Below are 18,746 nucleotides of genomic sequence, written 5' to 3'. Positions count from 1 at the left end.
TCCATATACTCTAATCCCCTCAAATAAACACTTCCATCTATCCCTTGCCCCCTCAAAACCTAAAACAAATTCCTAAAACCCTCATAACCTCTTTAGCACTCTCACAAGCTCACTCATGAGCTTAAACCCTAATGAGCTCACCTCCCCTTCCCCTACCCCTATTCATCATAACTCATTCCCCAATTACCTTCTCTAGGGTTTCAAGGCTTCAAAACTCAACAAACATGGACACAAAATAGAAAGACTATGAGGAGACTAGGCTAAGGCGGGCTCTAAAAGGCAAAAAGGAGGAGGATAGGCTTAGGTTTCTTATTGAATATTCCTTGGCTCATCAGGATACTTTATGACAGTGCTTCTCACCAATTTTGGAAGATTTTTTGTCTTTTGCAAATTTTGAAATTTTACACACAGAAAATCTACCTCAACGCACAGCGCCACTGGTGCTGCGGTTTTCCTAGGGGCACGAAATGCACAAATGGTTTGAATTTTTGGATTGATAGTGATGAGTACATGAACCCTTTGGATTCGCTAAGTTTTTGGGTAGAAATGGTCCACCAAAAGGTCAAAAAAACACCCTAAAAATGACCTTTCTACAGCTTTTTGGAGACACAGAAGTAGTCTTGGGAGAATCAAGATTTGAGGGGTAAAATGAGCTTCAAATGCCAAAATTATAAGTGTTTTGGAAGATAGACTTGGAGACCTTTCCAATGAGCTATCATGAAATCACTTTGGATGCTGGAAAGGCCTCCAAAATGGACATGAAAGTGGCATTGCGCGTTGGGCCAAAGGCGCTATGCGTAGGGTAGATTTTGCACAGGATGCCTATTTTTCCATTTTTTGATTGTGTTCATAGATTTTCTCTCATGGATGATGTTTTACCATTGTAAATGATGACTTGGCATGTAAATATGATGGATAACTAGTAGTAGAACATAGATTCATTGCATTAAAAGTAAATTTGAGCTCAAATGAATCAGTTTTTTCACTTTTAGAGGCAAGTTGTTAAGATGCCTATATTATTGTTGTTGGCTTATATGGGCATGGCCTAGGTTCAGAAGAATTATTTAGCCAAGCAAATCCTACAACTGCCAACCCTTTCGGCAACAACCCGCGAAGTGCGGACTGATGTCTCACCCGAGGTAGCTGGGGAGGGTGTTGGAACCAGGTTTCTGCACCCTTGGGATGTCTAGATGTGGTCTGAGAGGTTTGTACACTGTCCTATAGCTTCATGCTATGCTAGATCCGCGTAGATCCAGATAATCTTAACCTTCTCTTACCGCGCTGATTACAGATCTAATTTATTCGATTAAGTATTATAACCCAGATCTACTTATAAAGGTCTTTAAGCAAAGATTTACTTCTTTCATTTAGTTCACATATTAAGATTAAACCTGATTCACAAGTGATCAATAAGCATATGCACGCAGATCAAAATTTTTTCATTAACCATAAAAGAATAGAGCCGCGATAGTTCAAATTAACACAGAATTCAGAAGAAACTTATCTTTATTTCCACTTATCACCCTTACATCTAGATCTTCCCTACGCACTCACCTGTAGGGGTCCATGCACATAGTTCCAGACTTTTCCAAGCCTCTATGCACACAGCTACAAAGCCTCTATCCTCTACCCAAACCCTTGACTCAGACTTACAGACACTGTTGGTACCTAAATTTTACTGTCTATTCCACTCCCAATTCATCTTTTAACTATCATTCTTGGCCATTTAACCTTTATTATTCAACAATAATCCTTAGAAACTAAGTCATATGTTGTCATTTTCATTATTTTGAGCTTGGGATTAATATTTGAAATTTTTATATTTAAATGACACTTTTCAGAAAAATCACAAGAAGTTGTAACAACCTGTGATTGCTTTATTGTTTGACATGTTGCAGCACAGGTGGGAAAATTTGAAGATTATGGGAACAAAGTAGAATGTACAAGGATGGTCAAACAACTATTCACTTTCAGTTTTGGAGAAAACAGGTGTCCAGTCAAAGCTGGTCAAACCCAGCCACTTCATCACTTTTTCCTAATTTCTGTGCACAAGATATTTTCCAGTTTTAGAATTTTTGCATAAATGGAGGAACAGACCTAAACTCGACCTCCTTGGGATGTAATTAATAGAATATCGTTAGTATTAGATGGAGAAATAATAGTTTCTTTTGTTACAAAATTCACGATAAATAACCCATATGGGAAAACTATGTTTTTAGAATGGTTTTTATGAACACATGAGAAGATAGCTTGTGTATATTTGATTCCAAACGTAATACAAACTTCTTCAACAATTTTATGTCTCAATATTTAGTAGCTACACTCTTCTGAATCATCTCCTACTGTGCTTGTGGAGTGTTGAAGGGCCCTCATCACTTTGTTGGTACACTTTATATTTACTCTGTTTTTCTTACTAGCTGCAAATTCGAATTTAGCAATTAGTCATTTCATGTTCAGAGTTAAAAGCTATGTTAGCAGAGTTATCAGTTAAGAGAGCTTGAATTCATTGTGAAGAGAGAGCCTTGTAAGAAGAATCAAATAATCTTGAAATTGAAATTGATATTTACATGCTGCTATCATATAGCTTCCAGATTTGTTTGCTAGCTTTAGTTTTGAATGATAGTTTTAGTTTTATTTCCAAAGTGATTTAAGAATGGAGTTTTAAAATTCAATTTTTAGTTTGGTAGATGATTCTCATAAGAGATCTAACTGATATTGGTTTACAACACTGCCTATCTTATTCACTGTGTGATTTATTTTGGATTGTTATGATTGTAAAAATCCTTTGAAGCAATATTCTTGTAAGGGAATGTAGGATTACCATCAATCATCAACACTCTGCTTTTGTTATTCTTGCAACTAGAATTTCATAGGATTTGTTTCATTTAGATTAATGTGTGAGTGATTAAAAAGGACAATTAAGAATCTTTTGTAGAAAGTACTATCAATTTAGTTCACTAAGTAGTCATTAGAATCTTAGATCCTTCTAGATCTATATATTTTAGGTAAGCACCTCTAAGTGTACTTTCCTGGGTTGATAAAAGAATTAAGAGCTTAACTTGCCTTGGTAATTTGGGACCAAACATTTAGGAGCCATTTCCGGTGAGGTGCAATTGGAAATAATAAAAATTAAAATCAACAAAACAACAAAAACATAGAATTAAATTTAAATTTCAGTCATGCTTATTTATGTCTAGGTTTAGGGACGAAAAAGGCAGATTTAAAAGAAACCCCCCAACAACTAATCCACCATTAGGAGCAGAGCCATTAGAAAGGATTGAATACATAACTCCAACAGGAAAGGTTACAACAACAAAACTTGAGGAAAAAGTGAAATCAAGCCAAAGACTCACCCTCATTGAAAGACAAATTCTAATAGCCCACGAAGCAAAGAGAAGAAATCTACCTGAAACTTCTACAGTAGTGAAATCTGAAGGGAGTAGCACAAAAATCCAACAGCCTAGTCTTGAAGAAATTTTTCTTCAAGAACTAAAATAAGAGGAAGAGGCAGAAACCTTAGATAAATCACAAATTACGATGGCTGAAGAGGGAGGAGGATCTAGAGGACCTACACCTGAACAACTGAGAGAGTATGAGAGACAAATGGAAGAACAGAGAAGAAGAAGGTAGAATGAAGAAAAACAAAACAATGATACTCTATTTGGAGGAAAGCAAAATCGACCAGAATCAGAGGAATCCACATTTAAATTTCCAATTCAAGATAGAGGAGAGAAAATGGATGAGGAAATTAAAATGAAAAACAAACCACCATCTGTACCACCAAATTTCTATGGAATGGCATCTGAAGACCCAAACTCATTTTTATTTGAATTTGACATAGTATGTCGAACCTATGGATATACTGATGATGCTCATAGACTTCGCCTTTTTCCTGCTACCTTAAAAGTAGCAGCACTTAGGTGGTTTATGGGTTTAGGTGAACATTCAATCACTAATTGGGATGATATGAGAAAATTCTTTTTGAAAAAGTCTCAACCTTATTGCCAGTCAAAAGATTCTAAAGATGACATCTTTACAATGACTCAACAAGAAGATGAGACCTTAGAGGAATACTTAGAAATATTCTCATATAATCTACAAAAGTCAAAACATAGGACTATGCCAATTGAGCTTATTCAAACAATCTTTCTTAAAGGCATCAGGGATGAGTATTTAGATGATCTTAATCTCATGGGTAAAGGGGACATTTCCAACTCACCTTTTGAGGAAATTGCTGAATTATGCCAAAAGTACTCTAGGAGTAGGACAAGAAGTGGGAAAAGAGACATGACATCAAAAATCACAAAATCTGCTACGAGAAACATAACTAGAGCTGAACTAGGCAACTTATTTGAGGATTTCAAAATAGACCTTATGAGTACATTGGGAAACCAAATAGATACCTTGAAAGCAAAGAAAATACAAGATGAATAAGAAATAGAATTATCTATATACTGTCCCAAATGCAGGAAGAAACATTCTTTGAAAGAATGTCCCTTAGATAACGTGCAAATTTGTTGGTTTTGTACAGATAACCATGACACTAAAGACTGTACAAAGATGAAAATTTTGCAGAATTACAATTTGGAAGCTAGTGTAGAAATGGAAAACATATATTTCATGGGAGCTAGAAGACCATGGCAGCTAAGACCTCTACGTATGTATCAAAATCCAAATTCAGCAAATTATAACATGCCTGTTCAAAACTCTTGGAATGTTCCTATGCCATGGCAAAACTGGCCTAACCAACAACAACAAACATTCCCACAACAAGGATGGAGAGGATATTCTTTTCCTCAACAATTTGCTCAACAACAACCCCAACAATATCAACAACCATTTGCTCAACCATATACCCAACACTATCAGTCACAATATTCTCAGCCATACCCACACCAATACCCTTTGCAACAAGTACCTTATTAATAACAAAATCCTCAGCAAGCATTACCTACTCCCCCACAAATAAATTCATCACAGCTACAACTACCATCCAACCAACCACCTCGACCCACACAATTACCAACTCAACCCATAGCTAACCCAAACAACCGAATAGACGACCAACTTATAGCGTAGATGAGGGACCTTCATACCCAACTCTACCACTGCAAAACATCAAACTAAGGTCAGGTCAAACATTGCATAAAGAACCATCCCCTGTTCAAGCCAAGTTGCAACAAGAAAAACAAAATGATGAAGAAGAAAATCAACAATGCAACAAACAAAGTGAACCAACACAAAATAATTTGGAACAAAATCAACAAACCAAAACACTCCAACCACCTCCATTTCCAGAAATATTACTTAAACCAGGATCACCCACACCATTGTCACAATTTGGTGTTCTTGATGAATTGATGAATGTATATATCAAAGTACCATTACTCTAGACAATCAAGGATATCTCGATTTATACCAAAGCCATTAAAGAGTTGTGTCTCAAGAAGCCTTCAAAGAAAAGATTTGACCTAAAAAGAATACATGTCATAGGTAACTTAGCAGGCTTGATGTCAAGTATTATTTCAATGGATCAATATGTCGATCTAGGAATACCGAGAGTCACAACCATTATCAATAAAATTTTGATTCGAAACACTTTGATAGATTTAGGAGCTGCAATAAATGTTATGACATTATACACAATGAAAACTTTGCAGCTAACAAAATTGCAGACAACCCCAATTGTTTTGGAATTAGTTGATCATTCTAAAGTCATTGCTAAGGGGGTGCTAGAGGATATAATTTTCTCACTATATTCTTGGGAGTATCCAGTCGATTTCTTGGTACTCCAGCCCAAATCAAACTTAGGAGGACATCTGATTATACTTGGAAGACCCTGGTTGGCAACTGTTGATGCATTTATTGGATGTAGATCCGGTAATATGATCATTTCTAGAGGCACAGAAAGAAAACAACTTACCTTATATCCATCAACACAAGCCCCAGCTGTAACACATAACTTATGGCTTGATGACAAGTACAATGATCAGGAAGAAATATACTCTGTGCTAAGCATAAACCAAATATATGATATTGAGGAAAACAACAATGCAGATTTAGTGGAAATGTTTATTTCCCAACCTGAGGTTTTAAAAAAGTTGAGAAATGAACAATACATTACTGCAGATTATATGTTGGCACAAAGTTTTCAAGAAACATGTACGATGTACTCATTGAAAGCAATATTTGATGAAATTTTTCCAATCAATTCCATTACAAATACACAAAGCAAGACTATAGAAATCAGTCCCGAAAAAACATTGAACATTGGGGCATTTCTAGAAACATCTCAGGAACAAAAACTGATTCATTTGTTAAACAAATACCAAAAATCATTCGCTTGGGACTACATGGATATGCAAGGAATTCACCCAGAAACCTGCACTCACCACATCTATACAAACACTAGTATTCAGCCAGTGAGGCAGCCACAGAGGAGAATGAACCCTATGCTTAAAGAAATTGTCAGAGATGAATTGCAGAAGTTATTAAAAGTAAAATTCATATACCCTATATATGACAGCAAATGGGTATCACCGTTAGTAATAGTACCCAAGAAGAATGGTAAATGGTGAGTCTGCGTTGACTATAGAGAGCTAAATAAAGCCACCCTTAAAGATTATTTTCCATTGCCTTTTATTGACCAAGTATTAGATACTTTGGCTGGGAAAAATTCATTTTCTTTCTTAGATGGCTTTAGCGGGTACAACCAGATTACCATAGCATCAGAAGACCAAGATAAAACAACATTTACATGTCCTTGGGGATCATATGTTTACAATGTGTTACCATTTGGCCTGTGTAATGCTCTAGCAACATTTCAAAGAGCAGTATTAGCTCATATTGTAGATCTGGTCCATGAATGTGTTGAGGTATATATGGATGATTTTTCAGTATATGGTGACTCCTTTGACCACTCTTTGCAAAATCTTGAAAATTTTTTACAACAATGTATAGAAACAAACTTGTCCTTAAGCAATGAAAAATGTTACATGATGGTGAATGAAGGAATAGTCTTAGGGCATCACATCTCGTCCAAAGGAATTGAAGTAGATCAAACCAAAATACATATTATTGTTGAATTGCAAATTACAACAAATTAAAAAGATATAAGAAGCTTTCTTGGTTATGCAAGTTATTGCAGGCGATTTATTGCAAACTTTAGTAAGATAGCTTAGCCTTTTTTAAACTTCTTGCAAAGGATGTAACATTTGATTGGAATGGTAATTGTCAAATTGCTTTTGAGAAACTCAAAGAAAAATTATCCACTACTCCAGTTTTGAAAGGACCTAATTGGACACTACCTTTTCATAACTCGACTGATGCATCTGACACTGCAATAGGGGCTTCATCAGGCCAAAAAGAAGATTGTGCAACATATGCCATCCCTTTCATTAGCAAGAATTTGACCCCTGCATAATTTAATTACACAGTTACAGAAAACGAAATGCTCACAATAATACATGTAGTGAACAAATTTCACCACTACATAATTGGATATGAAGTCCTAGTTCACACTGATCACTCCGCCATTCGTTATTTAATGAACAAGCCTATAACTAATGGCAAGATTACCAAGAGGTTACTCTTATTATAGGAATTCAATACCACCATACTTGATAGACCCAGGAAAGAAAATCAGGTAGTAGACTACTTTTCTAGACTTCAAAATCCAGGTGTAGTTGTTTAAGTTGAAGATTCATTTCCTGACGAACACTTGTTTGCAATTTCAGTTTTGACACCATGGTAGCTAATTTAGCTAGTTACTTGTCCACAAGAAAAGTGCCATTATCATTTAGCTCAAAGGAAAAGAAAAGTCTAATCAAACAAAGTGCAAGATACTCATGGATTAATGGAGATTTATTTTACACAGGTTACAACATGATAATTAGAAGATGCATTAGAGAGGATGAAATAATTGATGTACTAACCTCTTGCCATGATCAACCTTGTGGTGGCCATTTTGCAGCAAAAAGGACAGCGCACAAAATTCTTAGCCTTGGCTATTATCAGCCATCAATTTTTAATGATACAAAGAAGTACGTAAGAAGTTGTGACAGTTGCCAATGCATGGGACGACCAACTACCATTGATGAAATGCCACTCTAGCGACAAGTGCATCTAGAACCATTTGAAAAATGGGCTCTTGATTTTATCAGTCCCATCATTCGACCATCCAAAGGTAAGAAGTACATTCTTGTGTGTACCGACCATGTCACTAAATGGGCTGAAGCAAAGGCACTAGTAAGGGCAACTAAGAAAACAATGGTCAATTTCCTATTTGAAGAAATTTTTGTTAGATACGGAATGCCTAGAGAGATAGTCATAGACCAAGGGACTCAATTCACATCAAGACTGGTTCAGGAAATAACAGAGAAGTACCAAATCAAGCATACAAGAAGCATGCCCTATCATCCACAGGCCAATGGCCAAGTAGAGTCTATAAACAAAACATTGGAAGGCATCATGACAAAAACAGTGGCCACCAATAGGAAGAATTCGGTGGACAAGCTCAATGAAGCACTTTGGGCATATAGGATTACTTGGAAAAATACAACAGGGTTCTCACCCTACCAGCTCGTGTATGGTAAAGAGGTCATGCTGCCAATAGAATTCCAAATACATACATATAAATTGGCAGCAGATCTAGGGATGGAGCTTTCAGAAGCTTAGCAAGAAAGGATCATGCAATTAAACCAGCTTGATGAAATGAGACAAGAGACCATGCAAAGGACAAAAATGATTCAGCAACAAAGAACACAATGGCATGACAAGATTATAAAGAAGAAGGAATTTCAAATTGGTGACTGGGCATTGCTCTTTGACTCCAAATTCAAGGATCATAAGGCTAAATTCACTACTCACTGGATGGGGCCTTATGGGATCCTTGAAATCTTCAAGAATGGATCATTCAAAGTAACTTCAATAGATCAAGAAGGATAGACATATCTTGTCAATGGACATAGGCTATTAATCTACCATAATCCTGTTAACATAGAAGACTTTATGAGAACTGTTTCACAGGAAAAGAAGGTATAGATACTACAATAGTTAGCTGTAATATCCAAACCTTAATTTATTTTGATTTCAGAATAAATAAATAAATAAAAACAACATAAAAAAAAACACAAAAAAGGTATAAAAACACAACAAAAATATTAATGTTTAGCTATGAAAACCAGATAAGGCATAGTCTAAACATGAATTCGTGTGAGAAACCAAGAAATTGGCTTGCAAGAATTCTTAGTTTTCTTAAATTTTGAGTACAAAAATCGGAAAGGAAAACTCATTTTAAATATTAAGACTTGAGGACAAATCAAACCATCAGTTGGGAAGAAGGAAGCCTAAACGTGTTCATGCTTTCCTATTTCCTATCTTCAGTAGAAAAAGGTTTGTCTTTATTTTTAGCAAGATTATCAGAACATATCTCAACAAGGGACCTGTATCATTCAATTCTTAGCAAGGGACCTGTTATCATTCATTCTTAAGAAGGGACCTATTATCATTCAATTCTCAGCAAGGGACCTGTTATCAGTCATTGTTCAGAAGGGCACTGTTATCATTCAATTCTCAGCAGGGGACCTACATTCATAACTTCTCAGAAAAGACCTGTTCAGAAGAAAACTTGTCATCATTTTAAGGTAAAGGTTCTATTTTGAGTACATTTTTACAATGGGATCTGTTCAAAAGAAAATTACATCAGCAACAAGAAAGATTACATTCAAGATGAAGAAAATCACAAAGAAGAAGCCAGAAACAAGAAATTCAAGAGAAGACTGGAACTTTAAGCAGATAGACATTTTATGGACACCACTACATTCTGCCTAAAGGGCTGTAAGAATTGTCATTTTAAGTACTTAATTTCTTTTATTAATTTCAAATTTTTGATGATGAATTTTGATAATTATTGATTTTAGTTTCTAAATACCTAACCTATCCTATATCATTAATTCTTTCATCCTAAGTCCTACCCTTTTACCTATACCTTGTAACTATAACCATTGCTCAAATTAGAATTGAGCAACATATATCCCTATTTGTATATATCCCTATTTTTTTTTTTTACCTTGTATATATTCCTTAATCCTTTATAAACAATTTTAATCGACCCATAGTCATGGATAACAATAGACCTATCCAAACTAAGACTAATTGCATACTTAAGGATTGAATTTTCAAAGAGCTCAAGTCATAAAACAGAGGATTTATCAGCCATAGTGCAGGTCATGAACAATCTACGAAATTTGTATGGTTTTCAACCTACAAATTTCATTTTTGAAGCACGAAATGACTAAGGGTAAGTGATCAAAAGTTTAACGGTTCAATCAGCAAGTCATCATAATTAATACGCTATATAATCGACTGTAAAACAAGCTACCAAAGGTTATCATTTGAATATGAGCCATTATAGCCATTTACGCTGCCAGGACTCCATAGACATCATAGCAAATTATGCTGCCAGGACTCCATAGCTATGATAGCCATTTATGTTGTCAAGACTCCATACCCATCATAGCAATTTACACTGCCAGGACTTTGGAAACATCATAAACACCTGCGTGCAAGTCATTTCATTACTGCCAGGTTTCCGAAGATATCATTAAAAACCCTTGAGACAGGCTGCGTGGAGCAATTGGGGATTTAATACATAAACAGGCCATGAATGAAGAAAGAAAATGCATTCCTCGTAGAAAACACTTGTCCTGAAGGTTAAAAGTTGGTTTTATAAGCAAATAGCATTTTATGCGTATGTTTACAATAACACTATCAACGTACGAGTAAGAAGGCATGGCATTCACCATAATTAAATTGAGGGATATTTCGGCTTTATTGGCAGCATCCTCCAAGAGTTATGCATACAAATCAGGCCCAAGTAGTTGACTTACCATAAACTCTGGTAAAAAATTTTGTTTTATAGCAAGAAGGACTGCAGTAATTTTTTTTACAGTATGGTAGAATACTTTACAAACTGTAAATTCCTTTCAAATATAGGATAACAAAACATAGTTTTTCCTTTCCTCTTATGGAAAATCGAGCAGAACCATTGCAGTTTGACCCCTCCAGATATCATAAAGACTATGTAGAGATACTTAGGGCAAAACGATGGCTATCATTTGTAGAAAAACACAGTGGGCATAACAAACAAACAACAAAAGAATTTGCTTCTTCATTTAATGGGAAGAGTGCAGTTGTAGGCAATGTGTCATTTAGGGTCTCAGAGGACACCATTGCTCAAGCAATTGGTGTAAGCCCAGAAGGAGAAAAATACTTTAAAACCAAAAAATTTAAGGAGAAAACATGGGCACCTTTTATATCCAAGTCAAGATTATCAGCAGTTGATTGGAAATCAGGGATCCCTAGAAGTTTGTTATTCCATCCATGGGATGAGATGGTTTATATAATTCAAAAATTTACAGCTTGTGAAGGTAGATTATGTGTTGTATTCCTCTATCATATTAAGTTGTTGATGCATCTAAGAGGAGATTGTACTATAAGTCTGCCCTATTTTCTTTTACAAAGTCTGACAAAATTGTCTAGGACTATGCAGAAGCAAAGGAAGAATAAGGATACAAGTTTACATCATTTTGGCTTGATAAAAATTCTGATTGAAGTTGAATTACAAAAGATGGGTATAACATGGGAAAAATTCTTGATAACTAATGAATTTGTCACTGATGAGGAACAAAAAGAGTCACAAGAGGGACAACAGAATTTATAGGAGTAGCAACATGTAGAACTAGTGATTGATGTAGATGCCATAGACGAAATTTTTTCAGAATTTAGACAAAGCAATTCTATTTCATCCACTAGTAGTGTCAGGACAAGAAGGATGGTGAGGGAAGATGCTGAAAGAGCCAACCAAGACAAAAATTTTACTGCTTACACAAGGAAATCTACGAAAAGAAAGTATAGCCAACAAAGGAAAGTTTTGGAGGAGGATGATGTCCTACAACAAGCACAATATGACTATGTACAGGGATTGGAAGATAAAGACAAAGGAAAAGAGCAACAGAAGCAACAGGTTTCAGGTAAAAAGAATAGAAGATTGGAGAAAAAGGTTGAGAAGTTACAACAAGAGCTCAAGGAATCAGAAGTGTTAGAAAGAGTAATAAAAGTAGAAAATGAGGCACTTAAAATACAAAGCAAAAAGATTCAAGTAGAGAATGAAAAACTGAAGAAGAAAGTTAAGAAACTCTCAACCTATAAAATACAAATTTGTAGAAAGGCCTACAAACTTTACAAACAGAAGAAAGAAATTAAGACAAAGTATCAAATCCTAAAAACAGAACATGAAGCAAAAATGAAGATAAATGCTCTACTTGAAGCAGCAGAGGCAGAGGCAGCAGCAGAAGACAACACTTGACAGGTTAGGACTTGGTTGCATGAGGACATGCAAATTCTTAGGTTTGGGAGGATGTTGGTATCTAAATTTGACTGTCCATTCCACTCCAAATTCATCTTTTAACTATCATTCTTGGCCATTTAACCTTTATTATTCAACAATAATCCTTAGAAACTAAGTCATATGTTGTCATTTTCATTATTTTGAGCTTGGGATTAATATTTGAAATTTTTATATTTAAATGACACTTTTCAGAAAAATCACAGGAAGTTGTAACAACCTGTGATTGCTTTATTGTTTGACATGTTGCAGCATAGGTGGGAAAATTCAAATATTATGGGCATAAAGTACAATGTACAAGGATGGTGAAACAACTATTCACTTTTAGTTTTGGAGAAAACAAGTGTCCAGTCAAAGTTGGTCAAACCCAACCACTTCATCATTTTTTCCTAATTTTTGTGCACAAGATATTTTCTAGTTTTAGAATTTTTGCATAAATGGAGGAACAGACCTAAATTTGACCTCCTTGGGATGTAATTAATAGAATATTGTTAGTATTAGATGGAGAAACAATAGTTTCTTTTGTTAGAAGATTCATGATAAAGAACCCATATGGGAAAACTATGTTTTAGAATGGTTTTTATGAACATATGAGAAGACAGCTTGTGTATCTTTGATTCCAGACTTAATACAAACTTCTTTAGCAATTTTATGTCTCAATATTTAGTAGCTACACTCTTCTGAATCATCTCCTAGTGTGCTTGTGGAGTGCTGAAGGGCCCTCATCACTTTGCTTGGACACTTTATATTTACTCTATTTTTCTTACTAGCTGCAAATTCGAATTTAGCAATTAGTCATTTCATGTTCAGAGTTAAAAGCTATGTTAGCAGAGTTATCAGTTAAGAGAGCTTGAATTCATTGTGAAGAGAGAGCCTTGTAAGAGGACTCAACTAATCTTGATCTTGAAATTGATATTTACATGTTGTTGTCATACAACTTCCAGATTTGTTTGCTAGCTTTAGTTTTGAATGATAGTTTTAGTTTTATTTCCAAAGTGATTTAAGAATGGAGTTTTAAAATTCAATTTTCATTCTGGTAGGTGATTCTTGTAAGAGATCTAACTAATATTAGTTTACAATACTTCCTGTCTTATTCACTGTGTGATTTATTTTGGATTGTTATGATTGTAAAAATCCTTTGAAACAATATACTTGTAAGGGAATGTAGGATTACCATCAATCATCAACACTCTGCTTTTGTTATTCTTGCAACTAGAATTTCATAGGATTTGTTTCATTTAGATTAATGTTTGAGTGATTAAAAAAGGACAATTAAGAATCTTTTTTAGAAAGTACTGTCAATTTAGTTCACTAAGTAGTCATTAGAATCTTAGATCCTTCTAGATCTATATATTTTAGGTAAGCACCTCTAAGTGTACTTTCCTGGGTTGATAAAAGAATTAAGAGCTTAACTTGCCTTGGTAAGTTGGGATGAAATAGACACTCTCAGAATGCTCTTTTTAGACACCCATTACATTTTAGATCACCAAAATCATACCCATAACATAGCTACTCTACCCATAGAGCCTCATTCTATTTATACCTTTCCATGGACCACGATGCATAAGCGGGCCGACTCAACCTACACTTCATTACATTATTTTTGGGTGAACTACCGTTTTGACTTTGACTTGTTACAAATCGCGCTCGGTGCATCTCGGGGAGCCTTTACCCTGCTATTACCCAAAACCTCGAGCTTCGCACCCCATATCCATTGTGCAGGACTTCCGCTACCCAACGGTACCCCACCACAATGATTGTGACTTGTCTCGATTCACTCAGCGGGTGTGTCCATATTTGCACGGAGGTTGGTCAGCAACTTCTGCATCTTGCCTATCTCTATAGCAAACTTGGCTACGAATCTCTATACCCTTTGCACATGAGCTGCTGAGGTATTCGTCTCATTTGAAATGGCTTGCTCCACTGCACAAATAGCCTGTATATGTGTGAGCTTGCCATTAATGATTTTAGATACGCGAAATGCTTCGTTAAGCCAAGGTTGGATACGTTCGTTAAGGGTGGCCTCCCATTGTCACATTGTGTCGGCCTAGGCTTTGAGCGCCTGGACCTCCTACATCTTGGCCAACCATTGTGTGAGAGCAATCGTCTGTGCAATGCCCCAGGCAGTGTCATAAGCCTGTTGTACCTTAAGTGCCTCAATTTCTACTCGCTGTATGGTTGGATCTTCCTGGAGGGCAGCGAGTATCCCTAGCGACTGGCCGAGTAGATTCGAGCAGTTGCGAACAACATTATTCATTGTTTCAAGTCCAGCTACAACTGTGTTGTAGCGACATTCTCGTTCAGCCGGAGGTGTGGGCGGCCAAGCCTTAAGATAGAGCTCGACAACCTATAATGTTAGTGCCTCCTGGTGTCTTGCAGCCTCTGCTTGGGCCGTGCAAAATCTGGCTGCCATGTGCTGAATCCTAGTAGTTAGGGGGAGGTCCCTGGGGATGGCTAGCTCAAGGATCATACCAGACACTTCTGTCATAGCTTGTTCTACCTCTCGGTGTTGGGCAGCCAGTTCATCATGCTAGAGAGTGATCTATTCTATCTTTGCCTTTTGTTCTGTCATGATGTGGAATGCGCGGCCTTCCTTGGCACGAAATTCCTGAGTTACTCCGTCTTGTAGCAGGTATAGTACATCTTTGGACATAGTGGCTAGATTTAATTCCCAACTACCTTTCTTGCCTGTGGTTGTGGCTTGGATAACCTCTACTAGCAATGGGATGATATGCGGTATGTGCGTGCTGACCTCGGTGATGTCTATATCATCTATGGGCTCGCGAAGGACCCATCTCGTGGGTTGCACTTTTAGGGCTTGTAACTGCGCTTTGATCTCCCCCAACACAGTCGTCTGTGTAGTGATCAACTCAGGAAACATACAAGTGGTAACATTGCTGACGGGCTAGCTACTCGCTATGAAGTCCTTTTCTAGCCTCTTCGCTATTTTGGACTTTTTCTGTGTGGACGATGAGTCCTCGGTGCATGATTGTTTAAGTTGGTCCTGCTTCTTTGTTTCATCTTGTCGATCCTAGTCCAAATCCGTTCCTTGATCCGTCTGGTTCTTCATTGTTATTGGGCTCGTGGTATCTCCTTGCTGCAAAGCGGCCTTGCGGTCCTGTCATGCTTTTTCTACCAGTTGGATGAGTCTCTGCTGGCGTTCCCTCTTCCACTGCCACACGGACACTTGGTTGAGAATGGTCTTATCTGGGGCACGCCATTCCAATGACAATGCTGCTAATATTGCATAAATTGCATCATCCATTGCAAGGAATGGTAGTGTAACCCAAGATCGCTCTGGGTCCCTTTGCATGCGGATGTACACAAGATGCATGTCTGCCTTGAGCTCGGCCATGCTTTGAAAGTTGTTATGGATTGTGGGGGACATGTGTGTCTTCGAGCAATCTGCGTTCGTATCTTTCCTTCCAGAGCGGTATGAAATGCTCGGATCACAGAAACCCTGGCTACATCCTTTGTAGCCCGAAGTGAAATATACCGTACAACCTCAGAAAGACTATCCTCAATGCTGGGAAACTGGCTCTCCGACGACAAATCCCCTACAACCAAAAGGATTGATAAGAGAAACCATGCATAATTAAATGTCTTACCTTTGTTCCGCGCTTCTTGACAATTGGTCATAAATTTGTTGCATAAGAACTATGCCTAATTGAACTGAACCCCTTTAGCACACTGTCCTGCCAATGTGATGATAGTGGTGAGCACTTCATTGGCACGAAATTTTATCATAAGATTCTCAGCTAGGATCTGCGTAGAAACTTATACTACACGGTCACTGATGCTTGCTATGACATACACTTTCTTCCCTTTTTCTAGATTGTACCTTTCCTTGACTGTTACGATGATGCCTCCCTCGCTACTGGTTTCGGCTATGTCTGTAGGGCTACTACCTTTATATGGAAGGTGTGTAGCTTGGTGGATTAGGTCGGCTATGATCAGGATTGGTTCTTCCAACCAGAGATATCCATCATGAATGATACCTAGAAGCTTCCGAATGACAAATATGGTGATGGTCGTGCGGTGGTAATGGGGGATCCATTGGAGGTTCAGCAATCCAACCCTTTCAATGCCTAGTAACCATTTTTGTGGCAGTAGCGTGCCTTCAGCGAGTTCGAGGACTTGCCACTTCTGCCAGGTCCCAATATTCGAACTTGGTGCTTGGAATGTGCTCCATGGGTAACCCTTCGAACCTTATATAATCTGGAAGGAGCAGGCTCTAGAGTGTTGTTTTTGCAACGTCTACATATGGGGGTAACAACGAGAACTAGAATGCATGTTCTTCTTCCTCCACTTGCACGTCAATTTGATCGATCAGGTCTTGCAAGTTGTCCTCCTCCTCAACGATTTCATTGATCGCTATTTTTCCTTTACCACCTGCGAAAATCTTGTTGAATCTTAGGGAGGCCCGAACGAGACCCATCTTTTGCTTATTCTTCCTAGGCCACGGGGTGCATGGGGGTTTAGGGACTTTAAGAACTTGAGAGGGCTACTCTTGATTCAACTGCATCTCTTCAGTGACTCATGCTTGGGTTCTTGCCATAGTGCTCATGGAGTATCTGGTAGCCGTGTACTTACTATTTTTTGTTAGTTCAAAGTGCTAAAAATCCAGTACCAGCCATATGCTATGAGATTTGAAAAAATATCTTTCACCTGTTGGAAACTCAAGTTGGCAAATCTCTGCATCTCTAATCTGAAACTTTCACCTTAATATCCCACTGCCCACTTCGGTCTGACATGAATTGACTAGCCTATCAAGGTCCATGTGACTAATGGCTATCTTCTGATTTTTCCCTGTGGTAGCACTATCCTTTAGGTGCAGTTGCGGACATGGCAACTGCTTAGCTTGGTGACGATTCCTTTTTCTGTGGGGGTTTTCCGCAGGCTGGTTTATAGTCCCTCACCTTCTTTCAACTGCTCGAGGTACTGAGACTGTGGTTTCCACTGCTAGTCAAGTGTTCGCACCTTTGGTGCGAGATCGGCTCATCCCTGCTAACCCGGGCTACGAGCACTTCTGAAGCGGTTGGGTAATTGTTCTGGGGTTTATGCTCTTTCGTGAGTGTGGGTGCAACCATGGTAGCAATGTTGTGGTGTATTTCGGGGCCCCTCAGCTTCGCAGTGTACCTTGCTTCTTCAGCCGAAGCTCTTGTTTGGAGGATCCACAGCCATTCAGTCTTTTTTGAGCTTCCTTCCGTTGTTTATTGCAGGCCCAATGTACCCGTGGTATCTGCAACTTCCTGGAACCTCTGCTAACCTTGGCGCTGGTCTATTGAGGGGGCTCCAAGCTACTACTTCCAGGCTAGGTAGATACCCACACCTCAGATATTGGTAGCCTCGGCTGGTGAAGAATGCGTACTTTGTTTCACACTTTCGACTCTGCGCACATCTTCCTTCGACATCTGCACCCTATTGTTTGTATCTTTGGGGTGACCCTCTGTCCAGGAGTAGCAGTTGCATGGAGTATGCTCACTAATCCCTTCGGCAGTTCCTCTACCCCCACTATCACCATCCGATTACAATTGAGCGTGGTTACTTCATGTAGTCAGTTCTACCATCGTTCAACCTCTTCATCTGAGTCTGATGTGCATGAACTATCGTAGTCCCATGAGATTCGACCATCCGCTGGTGGATTGAACCTATCCTGATCATATGCAGTAATTTGGTATATATAGTCTAGCTCGCAGTTGCTTTCCACGTCACGCATGGGCTCGATATATCATGCCCCTTCTGTTGGGTCCAACAAGACCATTATGCGGAGAAATTTATTTTCGAAGATCATCTTGTGTTTTTTTAGATTGATGACTCCATTCATATATGTCGCCCAATCTATCCCTAAGAGTGCAGGATATGGGTTACTATCATCCACAATTTTCATAACCTTAAAATCGGTTTGGGTGCTAGTTCCATCAATGTCTACTATAACTCCATGTAGATGTCCCATAGGCAGATTCTTTTGTTGGTTAGCCATCCTTAGTTGAATTAGCGACCATTGTAGTGGAGGCCTGCCCATGCATTTCCAAGTCTGCTTTGGTAAGACATTTGCATTAGTCCCCAAATCTGAAACAACCTAATCCATCTCATAGTCCCCAATCTGGGCTATTAGTCGCATTTCCCGCCTAGTGTGCAAAGCATGTTTACCTAATTTTCGAATCATTCGTGTTTCATCCACTCCCGCACACCGAGTTATCAATTCCTGCGGCCCCCTTTTTGCTTTGGCATCCCTCATTAAGTGCATGCATGTTTCCAAGAAGGTAGTTAACACAGATGTATCCTTCTCTGATCCAAATTGATCCTTACTCCCCATTGTAGAAGCCTCTACTAAGCT

This window comes from Pinus tabuliformis, chromosome 4_1, assembly GCF_031772625.1.
Source record: "Pinus tabuliformis cultivar Carrire ecotype Pingquan chromosome 4_1, CPIR1, whole genome shotgun sequence".
NCBI classification, from domain to species: Eukaryota; Viridiplantae; Streptophyta; class Pinopsida; order Pinales; family Pinaceae; genus Pinus; species Pinus tabuliformis.
This window is presented reverse-complemented; position numbering follows the sequence as displayed.